General features: G+C 37.6%; 1 pseudogene; it reads right to left on the bottom strand.

The window, feature by feature from the left end:
* Window positions 1-715: 715 nt before the first annotated feature.
* Window positions 716-14,875, bottom strand: part of LOC141665232 (very-long-chain aldehyde decarbonylase CER1-like) — a 32,927-nt pseudogene continuing 18,767 nt past the window's right edge.

Raw genomic sequence — 14,875 nt, 5'->3', positions numbered from 1 at the left:
GCTGAAAAAGTACTCGAATCGAAATAACTGAATGTGAAATACTGAAATGAAATAAAAACAAAGACAATTATTCTTCGATAACTGCTCAACAAGACAAGGTCAGTATACATAGTTAGGCTCTTTGGGCTTTACTTGACTTATCCTTGGAATCTTGAATAAGTGGATGACCCAATTAATAGCCCACTTGGCCCACATAGCTTCAGCTGGTTACAACAATGTTTAAAATGGTGCTTCCACATTTATGCTCATGACTCTTCTTGGTAGCCAGTTCTGTTCCATAAATACCCAAAAATTGTAGTTATCATTAATGTTAAAAATTTCAAGAATCAATGTGAGAAGTTACCAGCTCTTCTTAATCTAAAGGTCTTAAAAGAGGAGTTTGACGGTATCACATACTCTCTAAAACGTCAATGTAACGTTGAGGAAATTGTACTGTATCATAAGTTCTTCAGGGTACATTTTATGCAAATCTCTGAGATCAAATATGAAGAAAATATAATTAGGTAATTTACCAACCTCACAAGAATCAACATTTTCAAGAGAGGAAGGGATGACCATTGCTAGTGTGTGATGGTATATGCAATCAGCACGAACTTTGACAGGGGGTAATGAACAAAATGGAATGAAATTGTTCATTTATCTGCTCTAGAATGTTCTTCTTCGATTAATCCTTCTCAAATTAGCCATACTTTTTTCTCATAATCGCTTGTTCGGATCAAATTATCACTGTACTTGGTGGCTTTTTAAAGCATTTCATATTCATCTCCATCCACAACACTTGAGTTGTGCCTTTGGGAACGTTCAGAAGGACAATAGCAATGGCCAAAGCACTGCCATCCATAACTTGTAATTTCAATTTTGGAATTTCTTGTATGTAAAACTCACCATTTTGGTTTACTTCCTCACTCTGCACTCACACAGACACACTTGTGAGAAATTCAATAGGAGCTAAAATATACTTAAAAATGTTTAGACAAAAACTTATCTTATAAGTAACGTTTAAGCTAGAAGTTACTCATAAAGACGTACAAAAAGGACACTTTTTGTCACCTGGTTTAGAAGGCCTAAGCTTAAGACTTTAGTGCCTTTTGATTTTGCTTCTTGAACGACAATTTCTATGTATCCATTGATAGCTTTTTGTTGGGCCAAAGAAAGAGGAAGGACTCAAAATAGGAAATTAGAACCTTAGAATAGGAGTTTGTAATAAAAAGCCCAATAAAAGGCCCAATTGTAGAGAAAAAAGCCCAAAAAGGCTCCCTATAAATATAGGCCAATGGTCTCACTTGTAAAGCGTTGGAAAAATAAATATCAATAAAGAGTATTGTTCCTCACATAAACCTGGCTCATATTTAGGGACATCATTTGGCTCTAGAAGGAGCTCTTAAATTTGATACTCCAACATGATTATTGAAGAAGCAGATCCAGATAAATGTGAAAACACCATGGAGATTCAAACTGTTCGAAAACCAGAGCACGCTGATCCAGCGGGAAATGATAAGGCACCGTCGACCCTCAAGCCAAGGTGGCTATTTCCGGTGGAGGAAAACCCCCCACCCGAGGGCTCTCAGGCGCAGAGACCACCAGTCAAGCGTAAAAGGAGAATTGTTAAAGATACTCGTTCTCATGTTTTAACAGAAAAGGGAAAGCAAGTGCTCTCCAGTGATGCTAGATTGCATTTACAAAAGTTGAGGAAGAGGAAGCTTATATGAGAATAGGAAATAGAGGGTATAAAAGGTTTAGATGAGGAGCTGAAGATGTTAGAGGCTGAAACCAAAAGACTAGAGTCGAAGCTAGAGAAAATAAGAGAAATTCAACGTTTACAGTAGGAGTTAAAATATGTGTCGATTAAGGAAGGTGGTGATGAGGAACTCGGCTATGTGGAGCTGTAGGAGGATGATGAGGATTATTATTATGAGGAAGAGGAAATCTCTACTGAGTCTATATATTCAAGACCCCGACGCCCCAAGACAGTCTCCTCAGGGGGAACCCCGCAAGGTTCGATGTCAACAAATTCAATATCATAGGAGGAATTCCTGAAAATACAGGAAGATATGGCTCAGTTGCGAGATCTAGTTAAAACTCAGTCAAAATTCGAGGCACCAGTGGAAAGCCCTCTCTCCCGAAGCATCGACAAAGCCAAGATAGACAGGACTCTGAAAACTCCAGCACTTGATCAATTCGATGGTTCAACTGACCCATCGGGATTTCTTAACACCTTTGATGGTCGAATGGCATTTTACGGACACTCAGAAGTCGCCCGTTGCCAATTCTTCTCTACATGCCTACAGGGCACATCCCTACATTGGTATAATAATCTCCCGTCTAGGTCGATCGACTCCTGGACTATATTATAGACTAAATTTCAGACAAGATTATCAAGCAATTACAAAGGAGGCAAAATCATGGCATCTCTGATTATGATGCGTTAGAGGCCTAGCGAATCTTTGAGAAGCTATTTAGGGCGCTTTCATCAGGCTATATCTGAGATAATAGACCTGGAGGAGCCTCTGGTGGTGAATTATTTAGCAACAGGCATTGATGGAAGCCGACATGGCATTTTACTGGAAGAACTCATAGAAAAACAACCTCAACACCTGCATGCGGCGTTCCAAATTGTTGAACACCGAATGACACTCCAAAAAGATATGGGTAGTATAAGATTTCTGTGACGCTCTAACTATAAGTATGACAGATCAAGAACTAATAGCCCCCAGACCCCGAGATCTCGGAGATATAACTCCAAATCCCCTCGACGTTCACCCCCAAGGAGAGATGTTGAAAAGGAAGAGTGTTAGGAATATGTTGTGTACTTGATGATAAGATAAACAAAACACCTTAGTAGATTTAACTTAGTGAATTTTGTACCACCCGATGGATGATCAATTATAGTCCCGACGGATGATTCAATATAGTCTCGACGGATGACTAATTGATATCCATCGGGTGAGTAGCTTATGAATCATGTAGAATGCTAGTAGATGTGCTATTATAGGTTGATTAAATGTAAATATAAGATGTCTTGTAATTCTGCACAAATGAAATAGAGTCAAGTGATAAATGGCTACCCGACTGATGATCAACAAAGCTACACGACGGATGATCAACAAGGCTACCCGACGGATAACAAGCATGTACCTAACGGATGATCAATTCAAATATCTGTTGACAGTGACAAAACAGTCACATGTGTTGGGTGTTTGCAAAAGGAATGTGGCAGCCTGTTTAGCAGGAAAATGAGAACAAAGAAGCATTACAATTTTCATGCAAGCTATGAAGGTTTTCAAAGATGCTGGAATAGAGTAATGAATTAGCATAGAGCTAGACTTGATAGTTTTGTTTTATTATCTTGTCTTTTTGCTATGTAAACTTGGTGATATATAAACCAAGTGCAGCAAGTAGAACAACAATGAACAATAGACTAAGCAAAAACACATTTTTGAAGAAATATTTGTAAGCTGTATCTTGTAGCATTTCTCTGCAAGTTTAGTTGTTCACTTGTAAAGTAGCTGTGAGCTATTCAAGCTTCATAGGGTTCTCTTGATATATATATATATATATATATATATATATATATCTGGTGGATACATTCAAATCCACCAGAAAGTTTTAAAGACTTGAGTTTTTATTACTTTATGTTTGATTAACTTAATTCTGTATTTCGCACTTTGCAAATCAAACAGTTAAATATAAATTGAGTTAGAACCATTTTTTTCATAAATCTCAAAAAGTAGCTAGAATTACATTCAACCTCCCTTCTGTAATTCTTATTGTATTGTTAGGGAATAACAGTTGCTATCAGAGCAAGCTCTTGAAGTACAAAGAGTTTAAAGATCACAACAAAACAACAAGATGAACAAGAAAGATGTTGGAGTGAAGATTCCATTTCTGGACAAAGATAATTATCACCATTGGAAGGTGAAAATGCACCTACATCTTCTTTCTCAAGATGAGGCCTATGTGGATTGCATAGAAAGAGGTCATCATGTACCAATGAGAGCTGTAACAGGGAATGAACCATCTGTTCCCAAGCCTAGGCATGAATGTTCAGATCCTGATATTGAGCAAGTCAGGAAAGATAAGAAGGCCATGAATATATTGTTCAATGGAGTTGATGGTGATATGTTTGATAACATCATTAATTGCCAAACTGCCAAGGAGGTTTGGGATATAATTCAGATTATCTGTGATGGTACTGAGCAAGTAAGGGAAAATAAGATGCAGCTGCTAATTCAGCAATATGAGCACTTTCACTATGAAGATAGTGAGTCTCTCACTGACATTTTTAGTAGGTTTCAAAAACTACTAAATGCTCTGAAGTTGCATGGAAGAGTCTATCAGACAAAAGACTCCAATCTCAAGTTCCTTAGATCTCTTCCAAAGGAATGAAAACCAATGACAGTCTCACTGAGAAATTCACAAGATTACAAGTAGTTTACCTTAGAGAGACTGTATGGAATCCTGAAAACTTATGAGCTTGAAATAGAGCAAGATGAGATGATGGAGAAAGGAAAGAATAAAGGAGGGTCCATAGCACTGGTTGCTGAGTTGGAGAAAGAGAAAGAGGTGAAGGTAGAAGCTGTTGAGTCTACTTCAAAGGTCTGTGAAAACAAGGGCAAGGGGCTGGTAGCAGAAAATGAAGACTCTTTGAGCCAAGATGATATGGATGATATTGATGAACATCTTGCATTCCTTTCCCCAAGATTTTCCTAGCTCAAGTTCAAGAAGAACTTTGGAGCAGCCAAGCCAAATAGAAACATGGTGGATAAATCAAAATTCAAATGTTTCAAATGTGGCTTGGCAGGGCATTTTTCCAGTGAGTGTAGAAAGTCAGATTCTAGCAAGAAGAAGTTTGAGCCTGTGGATTATAAACAGAAGTATTTTGTGCTCAAACAAAAGGAAAGGGCTTTTATTACACAAGAAAATGAATGGGTAGCAGATGGGTTGGATGAAGATGAAAATATCAGCTATGTCAATCTAGCCCTAATGGCCAAGTCTGATGAAACAGAGATAAGTTCTTCAAGTAATCAGGGAAACAGAAAGAATCTGTGGTACTTGGATAGTGGTTGTTCAAGACACATTACTGGAGATTCTACCCTGCTCACAGAGTTCAAGGAGAGAGTTGATTCAAGTATTACTTTTGGAGATGACAACAAGGGTTATACTGTGGGATATGGCTTGATTTCAAAAGACAATGTCAACATTGAGGAGGTTTCCTTAGTGGATGGTCTCAAGCACAATTTGTTAAGTATCAACCAGTTTTGTGATAAATGCAATTCAGTAACCTTCAATTCAGAAGCTTGTGTTGTGACAAACAAAAGGCGCAACAAAGTGGTTCTCACTGGAGTGAGAAAAAGAAATGTGTACCTAGTTGACTTCAATTCATCAAATGCAGAATCTGTCATTTGTCTTCTCAGTAAAGCAAGTCAGGATGAAAGTTGGATGTGGCACAAGAAGCTGTCCTATTTAAACTTCAAGACCATGAATGAGCTTGTCAAGAAAGAACTGGTTAGAGGTACTCCTCAAGTGGAGTTTACTAAGGATGGACTGTGTGATGCCTGCCAGAAAGGAAAGCAGATTAAAGCATTATTCAGAAAGAAGCTTGATTTAACAATTGGAGAACCTCTGCAATTGCTACACATGGATTTTTTTGGACCAGTCAATGCGTTGTCCATCTCATGGAAAAGATTTTGCCTAGTAATTGTAGATGATTTCTCAAAGTTCTCTTGGACATATTTCCTAAAGTCTAAAGATGAGGCTAGTGAAATCATCATCAATCACATAAGGCAAGTCAACAATCATCCTGATTTTAAAGTCAGAAGATTCAGGAGTGACAATGGAACCGAGTTCAAGAATTCTGTTATGAGAGCATTTTATGAAGAGAATAGGATTATGCATGAGTTTTCAGCAGCAAGAACGCCACAACAAAATGGAGTAGTGGAAATAAAGAACATATCACTTATTGAAGCTGCAAGGACAATGCTTGAAGAATCAAAGTTACCAACATACTTCTGGGCTGAAGCTATAAATACTGCATGCTACACTCAGAATATTTCTTTGGTTAATCAAGCAAAGTGTAAGACACCCTGCCAATTGTTCAAGAACAAGAAGCCAATCCTAAATTGTCTTCATGTCTTTGGCTGCAAATGTTATATCTTAAGAAATCAAACTGATCAAAATGGAAAGTTTAATGCTAAAGCAGATGAAGGGATTTTTGTTGGATATGCTGTTGGTAAAGCATATAGAGTCTACAATCTAAGAACCAACATTGTTATGGAATCAATACATGTTGTGTTTGATGATAAGAAGATTGAAGGACTACAAGATGGAGATTACCATGAGAGCCTCAAATTTGATAATGTGGAGATGGTTAGTGATGATAGTGATGATAAAAGTGATCAGGAAATAATGACAAAGGATATTGCAGAAAAATCTACTACTAATGAAGCACAAATCTCAACATCTGTCGAGTTATAAAATACTTCATTCATCAGAAGACAATCTGCTTTATCCGTCGGGAGATAATCAGCTTTATCCGTCGGAACTCAAAATACACCATCCGTCGGGTCATCAAAAGAAGCTGAAAGTCAGAATAGATCACTCACAAAAAGTTCCCCTTTCTCAAATCAAAGATCCATAAACTCAGGAGGAGTTTCTAATAATCAAAACTCAATCACACATCAAGATAACAATGAGGCCTCTTCATCTAGAGCTAATCTACCTCAACAAAGCAAATGGACAAAGGATCACCCCTTTGAGGTCATCATTGGTGATGTATCTTCTAGAGTACAAACAAGGAGAGCAACTCAAGAAGAATGTCTATATAGCATCTTCCTATCTAAGGAAGAACCAAAGAAGGTATAAGAAGCTCTATTGGATCCTGATTGGATTTTAGCTATGCAGGACGAGCTAAACCAATATGAAAGGAATAAAGTATGGAAGCTGATATCCAAGCCTAAAGGAAAGAATCCAATAGACACCAAATGGGTATTCAGAAACAAAATGGATGAAAATGGCATAAAAGTCAGGAATAAAGCTAGATTGGTTGCTAAGGGCTATTATCAACAAGAAGGAATAGATTTTGATGAAACCTTTGCTCCTGTTGCAAGACTTGAAGCTATCAGTTTTCTTAGCCTATGCAGCCCATGCAAATTTCAAGGTCTATCAAATGGATGTCAAGAGTGCTTTTCTAAATGGAGATTTGGAGGAGGAAGTCTATTTGAGTCAGACTCCTGGTTTTGAAGACCCAAATTTCCCAAATCATGTCTACTATCTTTTGAAAGCACTCTATGGACTGAAGCAAGCACCTAGAGCCTGGTATGACAATTTATCAAAGTTCCTTTTGGAAAATCACTTCACAAGAGGTACTGTGGATAAAACTTTATTCTTTAGAAATGTTAATGGATCTAGTATACTTGTTCAAATCTATGTAGATGATATTATATTTGGCTCTACAGATGAAAAACTTTATAAAAAGTTTGCCAAATTGATGCAAAGTAAGTATGAAATGAGCATGATGGGAGAACTAACTTACTTCCTTGGTTTACAAGTTAAGCAAGTTAGTGATGGAATATTCATTACTCAAACTAAATATATTCATGATCTTTTAAAGAAGTTTGATGTAATGGATTGCACATCTGCAAAAACTCCCATGGCCACTACAACTATGCTTGAATTAAACACTACTGAAAAGTCTGTGGATATTTCAAGTTATAAGGGCATGGTTGGTTCACTTCTGTACTTAACAGCTAGTAGGCCAGATATAATTTTTGCTACTTGTCTTTGTGCTAGATTTCAGGCTGATCCTAGAGAATCTCATTAGCTATTAAGAGAATTTTCAGTTATCTCAAGGGAACACCAAAACTTGGCATTTGGTACCCTAGAGATTCCGGTTTTGATCTAACTGGGTATTCAGATGCAGATTATGCAGGTTGTAAAATAGACAGGAAAAGCACAACATGAACCTGTCAGTTTCTAGTAAACAAGCTTGTGTCCTGGTTCAGTAAAAAGCAAAATTCAGTTTCTACTTCTACAACTGAAGCTGAATATATTGCTGCTGGTAGTTGCTGTACACAGATTCTATGGATGAAAAACTAATTGTTGGACTATGGTCTACAAGTGGATATGATTCCTATTTTATGTGATAACACAAGTGCAATTTCCATCACTGAAAATCCAGTACAACATTCAAGAACAAAGCACATAGACATCAAGTACCACTTTATAATGGAACATGTGATGAATGGTACTGTAGAACTGCATTTTATTCCAAGTGAAAAACAGTTGGCAGACATATTTACCAAGCCACTGGATGAATCCACTTTCTCAAGGTTGGTAAGTGAGTTAGGTATGCTCAATTATTCTTGAATCATTTCAGATATTTTGCAAGTTGTAATGCAGCAAGAAATTTAATTGATTTTTCAGTTTTGGATGAAATTTTGGCTAAGTCAAAATTTACATCCCGACGGATGATCTTTATCCATTGAGTTCGATCATCCGTTGGAATACAATTTGTTAATAAAATCAATTATTTTTCTGGAATATTTTATAACTCGATGGATAACTGATTTATCCTCATCCGTCGAATTGTCTCAATCCTAGTCGTTGATTCTCTGAACATTATCCGTCGAGTATACTTACAGTTTGTAAGCATAACACGAGGGATAAGTGACGGAATTTTTACAGTTTAGTTTTAAACGACTATTTTGAGCAATTTCTATTGGTCACTTTATTTTACGTTATTATTTTTGACAGTTATTTTTTGAGATAGTATAAAAGCAATTTCACTTTTATTCATTTCTTTTATCATTCTCAAGATTCAATTGCTCTAATTTCTTTTTTCTCAAAAGCAAACTCTCTCTCTCTCTGTAAATTCCAAATCTCTAACAATGGCACCTGTAGTGAAAATCATGTCACAAACTGGTTATATCTATGAGAAAAACAACTTCTCAGCTTTGGTGAACAAGGAGATTCAACAGTCTGGTGACTATCACAAAATGATGGATTTTGTGAAGAACTACAAACTCAACTATGCCATGCTGGAATCACCCACCATTTACTGTGAGGTTGTTGAAGAGATATGGACAACTGCAATGTACAACTCAACAGACAAAACCATCACATTCACTTTGAAAGGTAAGCAGTTTTGCATAAATAGTGATGTTATTAAAGCATGCTTCAGGATTCCTGATAATACTGTAACTGCCTCACACACAGACACTGACATTGTTAATATGCTTAATTCCATGGGCTATGCACTCTCTACTTCTAAATTAAGTGAAATTAGGAGGTTGGGTCTTAGGAAAGAATGGAGTTATTTGTGTGATGTAGTAACTAAGGTGTTTTCTGGTAAAGTTAGTAACTTTGATTCTATAAACATCTCTATGCTTAACATGCTAGTTAATGATAAGTACTTTAATTTCAATGATTTGATTTTGTTTGAGTTAGGCTTCAAGTTAGGAGAGGTCAATAAGAGAGGTAGAAATGTCTATTATGCTATATTTTTAATGATACTTGCTAACCATCTTGTTGAGGAAATTGTAATTGAGAACCCAACCAACAAGCTGAATTGTTGGGTTCAAGAAAGAAGGATAATTGCAGATTAGAGCAAACCATCACAAGGAGGTACCCTTATTCTACTTTCCAGTAATGGAGGGACCTCAGGTAAGTGAAGTAATTTCTTTTGTCTCCACTCTTCCAACCTCACAAACTTCTTTGCTTTCTAGTGTAGCTATGGCAACAGTATCAATGACCCAACATTTGCCTACCCAAGCTACCAAACCAACAAAAGTTTCTAAATCCAAAGCTAAGAAAGCCCCCTCTGATTTCTTTCAAAAGAAATCAGTTGTAAAATCCACCAAACCTAAAGAGGGGGATGTGAAGGTGGGTAAGAAAGGTGAGGGATAGGGTTAAAATCAAAGAAGCCCTAAGAATAAGGATGGAAAGGTGAGAGTTTCCCAGCCTAGCCACACTGCAGTTTCTCAAGAAACTGCAGTGATTAATAAGGATACTAGCTCATTACTGGTTTCATCCTCCCAAAAGGATGTTACCATTGAAACAAACTCTCAACCAAGAGCACAGGCCAAAAGGATAAGGGACACAAGCTCACCCCAAACTTATACTAGAAAGAAGAAATCAAAAACCCTTGGGGATGCACAGGGTTCACACACTGTGCAAACTGGTGCTAAAGACACAGTCACTGCACCTTCTCAAAGTCAGGTTGATGTGGCTCCAATAAATGTGGAGTCACAGCCAAAATCTCTAACAATTGAAGCACCTGATACACCAAACTCTCCCACACACTCTTTGGATGTTGACATGATAAACACATCACTTCCAAATTCTCCATCTTTAACTCTCTTGGAGAATCCAAAAATCCATGCAAGTGAGCATCATCTTCTAGATGATTTGTTGGCTTAGTTACCATTTCTTTCTGACACTGCTGAGACATCTGTGCCAAAATTTTCATCAATATGCACAGAGTCCACAATAGTCTCCACTCCAAACTCAGTTATTTCTTCTATCCTGATGGATATCTTTCATCTGTCGAGTAGTGATTGTATCCCGACGGATAAGCTTAACAACAGTCATCCGTCGGATAGTCAAACTGCTAACCCGATGGATATTCCTCATTCGTCGGGTGTCTCTGCACAACTTCAAATTTTATTAATTATTACAAGTGCAGAAGACTTAGTAGTAGTGCAATCACTCCTAGGACTGAGGGAAGGGAGTGATTTGAGTGAAAGTCTGGGTTGCTCCGAGGAAAAAGGAGAGGAAAAGAGTGATCTAATGCAATCCATTTCTTCAGGACTGACAAAAGTGAGTGAGAGGAGTCCCACCTTAGATGGTGAAGGTTAGGGTGTGAGGGTGGGGAGCCAAGGTGAGACTTGATGCAACAAAAAAGAGATCAAGAGAGAAATGCAGGTACAGGAGTCAATGAGTGTCAATGATGCAGAAAGGGAAAGGCTATTTCAGCAAGAATATCAAGCTGTTATAGATTCCATTTCCCCGGATGCTGAGACATTTACTCACCCTGTGACAGCTTACCAAACTCTAGCTGTACAGGCAATGACGAGGCTGAAAGATTGCTGAACTTGGTGCATACAACAAAATCTTTACAAAGAGCAAATGATGCAATCACTGCTATGCCTTCCAATATTGGCAGTGATTTGGAACTGAATGAAACTTCTTTTGGGCATGATGGTGATGATGATGAGGAAGATAGCATGGACATAGGGGGAGATGTAGATATTCCTGCCTGAATGCTCACTAAAGAATGCTCCTACTCACATCTCCAATCAACACTTTTTAAGCTGATTCATGACACCCAAGCAGCCATTCAAGCATCTTCCAATGCTAGCACAAAGCAACTACTCAAAGCACATCTTGAAGCACTCCATCTGCATAAGATTCAAGCCCTCCAATACAGTCAGAGTGTGGATGCCATTAAGCAGGAAATTTCTGAAGTCAAGCAGGATGTTATAAAAAGGATGGATGCTAGACTCCCTGCAACCACCATGACTGAAATTGCTCACAAACTAAGGAAGGAGGGTGATCTAAACAGGAAAGTTGAGGCCATGGACTCAAGACTATCTGCTGTAGAGAAGTCAATGGCCAAGATACCAAACAATCAAGAAGCTCAAATTGCATTACTCCAACAATTGGTGGTAGCTCAACTCCCTCCCACACAACTTGATGATAACAAAAAGGGGGAGAAAGGATCAAGTGAGGGGGAGAAACAACTTAACATTCAAGTCAGTAAAGTAATTGTGCCTACAATTACTTTCACCAAGCCACCAACAACAAACAGTATTGATCTCATAAATGAAGCAGCAACCATACTGAGAGCAGCTGAGAAGAAGCAGTTGAGTCCAATCAACTGGGAGAAAATTGATGAGGATATACAAAAGAAATTTTGGTTAGTAAAGAAGCCAGAAAAATCAGCCATTCATCACTCTCAAGTTAGGCAAATATTTGTGAATGAAATGAGCATGAAGAATCTGGAAGGAGGACAACCATCCTGCATCAAATCTCCAAAGGCTAAGCTAATTTTGAAGCGAAGGGTGAACTATCCAAAATCTTCACTAAAGAACCCCTTGGACACAGTGTATGAGACACCAAAGCCTGATGAAAAGAAGCTGTTGGCCAGGTCCATAGCATTCTACAAGGATCCAGCTGATTCAGCATTGAAAAGAAGAATTGCTAAAGTTTTCAGGAATGGTAAAGAAATTTGTGTGGTGGCCGGACACCCTCAATTTGCTGAAGCAAAGAGAGAAGATTGGATTCCAAACTTCCAGAAGCTACAATGCTTGAAATTAAGAGACAACTCTTGAAGAATTTTGATCTTGCCACAAAGATAAATTCCTTGGATACAAGAATGACATCAATGGAAGCCTCTCTAATAGCAATTCATCTCCACCAAACATAACAAACAGACTTGCTTCAAAGGCTAGTGGCAGTACAAACCTCCTCTTCTACTCAACTTTTTGATAACAAAAAGGGGGAGAAAGAAACCTCTTCTAAGGGAAAGAAAGAAAGTTCAATTGTCTTATTCAGTCAAGGGGAATCAAGAAGTGAGGGGGAGCAAAAAGTGCTCAGTGTTCAAGTAAGTAAAGAAATTGTGCCAACAATTGTTTTCACAAAGCCACTTGCTAAAGATAGCATATATCTAATCAAAGAAGCAACAACCAATTTGAGAGCAGCTGAAAAGAAGCAATTGAGTCCAATCAATTGGAAGAAAATTGATGAGAACATTTAGAAGATATTTGGCCCAACACAAAAGCCAGAAAAAGTTTTCAATCATCACTCTAAAGTCATGAAAATCTCTGTGAATGATATCAATATGAACTATCTGGAAAGGGGTCAAACTTCCCGTGTCAAGTCTCTAAAGAAAGATCTCATCATGAAGGCCAAATGGAACTATCCTAAGGTTTCAGACAAGAATCCTATGGATACAGTGTTTGAAACACCAAAACCAGATGAAAAGAAACTGTTGTCAAGATCTATTGCATTCTACAAGGATCCAGCTGATTCAGCATTAAAAAGAAGAATTGCCAAAATTTACAGAAATGGTAAGGAGACTTGTGTGGTGGTTGGACACCCACTGTTTGTGGAAGCTAAGAAGGAAGATAAAGAAAGAATCAGGCTAGAGAAGAAGCAAGCTGCTTTGGATGCTAAGAAGAAAAAGTAAAAGAAAGAACAAAGTGCTATCTTGGCCAAGCTTCAAGCTGTAAAAACCACGACAGAACCTCCTGTACAACCAACTGTAATCACTGAACCTAAGGATCTGAAAATGTAAGAAGAATCACAGCAGAAAAGAAGGCTTAGATATAAACTTCATTCCAAGAGGAAAGCGAACTTTAATAAAGATGAATTGGAAGATCAGCTTCCCAAAAAGCCTACAACTACAACTCAGACATCAAAACCCTCAGTGGTATTTGAAGAATTCAAAGTGGTTGATCCAAAAAGAAATATTCATGGTGAACTAATTGTTCCCAAGGATGAGCCAGTAGACTGGGATAGTTTACCAATTCCTGAGCTAAATTTGCCCATCTTCAAGACAAAGAAGACAAAGACTAGAGCCAGCAAGAAAGTGAAGCCTGTATCTCTCAAATCCAAAGCTCTAATCAAATCCCAACCTACAGTTAACAAGAGAGATCTCATGTATATTTGTGATATCAAGGAATTCTTATACTTGAATCTCTACTTGAATGAATTGGAAGAAGTAAGAGGAATTGATGGTTACAGACATCTTCCTGAAAGACTGGTATTTAAATACAAGGGAGGGAAAGAGATGACATGGCCTCTTCACAGGATTCTCCAAGAAAGCCAATATGTTCTGATTAAAGTCTACTCATCCTTCAAGAAGAACTTTAGATACAATGTGACTGTAAGAAGAATAGTTCTAAAGAGGATTGAGGAACTAAGGAGTATTAGAGCCAAAGATGCACTTCCAAAAACTCTATCTATTCCCTTTACAGGAAAGAGAGTGCATATAAGGCCCTATTGGCTGATGGAGTTCATGGATGACAAAGGTGTTAAAAGATTCTTCAGATTGGAGGACCAATTAAGTATCTCTAACAATGAGACTCTTTTAGAAATGCAGGAAATGCTAAATCTCTCAGAAACTGATGAACTAGAATTCCACAGACAACTTCAGAATCAAATTGAAAAAAATAATAGAAGGCTTGGGAAGAAATCCATACAATCAAGGAAATAGATCTATCTGCTCAAACTAGAGGAGCATCTTGATAACAATTATGAGAAATTTCTTTGTGTACTATGCATTGTTCAACTTTCAGCAATATTGTAGCACTTATCAATTCTATCTACTGTTTCTCAAATTGTATCTTCAGGATGTTTTGTTATCATCAAGTTTCTCTTAATTTATGGCTACAATTCCAGTAGACATAAATTGGGGGAAATTGTTAAGAATATGTTATGTACTTGATGATAAGCTAAACAAAACACCTTACTAGATTTAACTTAGTGAATTTTATAGCAACCTACGGATGATCAATCATAGTCCCGACGGATGATTCAATATAATCCCGATGGATGACTAATTGATATCCATCGGGTGAGTAGCTTATGTAACAATAAGTAATGTAGCACATTTCTGCAAACATCTTTGTATAAATTCTACAGTAATTTATGAATCATGTAGACTGCTAGTAGATGTGCAATATAGGTTGATTAAATGTAAATATAAGATGTTTTGTAATTCTGCACAAATAAAATAGAGTCAAGTGATAAATGACTACCCGATGGATGATCAACAAAGCTACCCGACGGATGATCAACAAGGCTACCCGACGGATAACAAGCATGTACCCGGCGGATGATCAATTCAAACATCTGTTGACAGTGACAACACAGT

Source organism: Apium graveolens, chromosome 1 (assembly GCF_009905375.1).
Source record: "Apium graveolens cultivar Ventura chromosome 1, ASM990537v1, whole genome shotgun sequence".
NCBI classification, from domain to species: Eukaryota; Viridiplantae; Streptophyta; class Magnoliopsida; order Apiales; family Apiaceae; genus Apium; species Apium graveolens.
Note: the sequence above shows the minus strand (reverse complement) of the source record. Positions and strands in the feature narration are given on the sequence as shown.